Raw genomic sequence first — 2,500 nt, forward strand, 5'->3', positions numbered from 1 at the left:
CCCATTCCTGAGGTTAAAAAAAAATATGGATTTTTCCACCAAGTCCCGATAGTAAGATATAAATCTTTAAAATATAAGTGAAATGAGGAGTGGAGTGGTCTGGCCGTCATATCAAGGCATATGTTATTGAGAGAAGTGAGTAAGGAAGATTAAATCAATCAACTTTTATAATAAGTGGCTACGTGACAAAAGGTAGAACGAAAAGTATTCATTAACTCACTCAACCCTAACACCGATTATATCCGTAGTTTACCCGGGTTACTTTTATCCCAAACCTATTTATTACATTTTTTGAGACAAATTATAGGCGTAGTATCAAAGCTAATGTTTCTAGTTTTTACATGTTAATGGTAGTTTAATAAAACTATCTGTCTACATACTTATTTTTAATACATTTTTTTCCAATTTAGAAAAGTAGCAAAAATCTTTAGGGTTGAGTGAGTTAATTTGAAATGATTTCAAATAGAAGCGTATTTCAAAAATTGGCCAGAAAGCATGTTCTCCATAAGTACCGATCGATTTAAATGACCAACATTTCGGCAAAAACTCTCAAACCTGGGACCTTGTGCGTCTATATAGTCTATTGTTATGACACTCGCTTTCGGATCGGAAGGTCCTGGGTTCGAGCCTCGCTCGGCGCATAGTTGAGTCCTTGGAAAAAGCTCTTTACTCACATTCTCTCACCGTACTCAGGTGTAAAATGAGTACCTGGCCGTTAACAGTGTTGTCTCTGTCCGAAAAAATTGTAACATCGCCTAACAGGCGTCGTGTCCCTTCCTAAATGTTAGATGTTGCTGTTGGCCAGGGACCCCTTGTAAAGCGCTTTGAGCACATTAATTTAGTGGATATTGCGCTATGTAAAAGCTTATTTTAGATTATCTTTTTCTTTAAACCTCGCAATGTCTTCCGTAGTCCCCGTTTTCAGAGTTTTTGCCAAGCTGAAGGTCATTTAGTTGAAATCGATCGATATTTGAAGGACCAGTTTTCTGGCCAAATCTTTAAAAAGTAAGTTTAATAAAAACGATTTTAAAAGTATTTAGAAGCCACTTTATGGCTTTATACTTGGTGAATGGAAAGTTAATAATATGACGGTCTTTTGATTTCTACCATAAACCCAAAATAGCCAAAAAAATCCATCGAGCTGTTTTTGCTTGTATCTGCGTTACATTCTCAGCGACTTTGACCCGGTTTTCTCAGAGCACAAATATGTATAAACAAGAGTATGGCTTTCTTTTATATTTCATGTCGATGTGCTTCACTGGATCACTGAACTGTTATGTAGTAACGATATTGATTACCAGAAACAAGCAACCCCTCCCCCCCCCCACCCCTCCCACTCTTACAAATAATAAAAAAAAGAAAACAAAAACAAACAAACAATCCAGAGCACTGCCTTTTTGTCATATTTGTGACCCTTCGTCTCAAGACGGTATTATGTCGGAACGAACCATATGCTTACAAGCCGAATTAAATGCCAAACTGGTCAAAAATATAAACTGTTGGCATTAGCACCCTAAAATATGGTATCCGTTCTTCTCAATAAAACATACAAACTCAACACAAGTCTGATATTTCTGGCTATAAATTCAATTTTCAAAATCTTAACCATCCCGACTTAATACCGTTTTGAGGCGAAGGGTCACATTTCATGTCGCCGTGCCTCAATGGATCACTGAGCTGTTATGTTGTAACGATATTGATTACCAGAACAAGCAACGCCCCCCCCCCCTCCCCCACCCCTCCCCACTCTTACAAATAATAAAAATGAAAACAAAAACAAATAAACAATCCTGTTAATTGTTTATATATATATATTTTGTTGTTGTGTTGTTGTTGTTGTTGTTGTTGTTGTTGTTGGTGGTGGTGGTGTTGTTGTTGTTGTTGCAAAATTACACTTTCAGTTTATCTCATGTACCAGGCTGCTATAATATTCCCGCAGATATGCTTTCTCGATTATTGTAAACTCTCTATATTGCTATGGTGTAAAAACTCAGTCTGTCTCGATTTCTACACCTTTGTTGAATGGGGTAAGTTTGTATAAAGTGCCATGCCAAAAACAAAAAAAATAATAAAAAGAATAAATAAAAGCGCATACAGCATGCCCTAGTCATGTTTACGCTCTATACGAAAGCTGTGTTAAGCGGGTGGTTGGATGGGAGCATCACCCTTGAATCATATACCTATGATGTTCGCATGGGTGTACGATCCGATAGTGATGTCGTTTCTTCTTCTCTTTACTAGCCTAGCCTGCTTCTTTGGTTTGTGATTGTATTTTTGACAGGGGATTTTTTTTTTCTGTAAATCTTCTGCCTGTTTGTTCTTGGTTATTTATAATTTAGCTTATGATATCTTTAGGTAATGATTTTGATTTACATTTGTACTATTTTTGTTAGATTGCTTGTTTTTTTTGTTTCAGCGGTCTCTCATATAACCTCAATTGTGTTGGAAGAGACCTAAAGCAACAAACAGTAAAGCTGTGTTATGCTATTATTATAACGCC

This window comes from Berghia stephanieae, chromosome 11, assembly GCF_034508935.2.
Source record: "Berghia stephanieae isolate SIO BIC M18660-M18661 chromosome 11, UCSD_Bste_1.3, whole genome shotgun sequence".
NCBI lineage: Eukaryota > Metazoa > Mollusca > Gastropoda > Nudibranchia > Aeolidiidae > Berghia > Berghia stephanieae.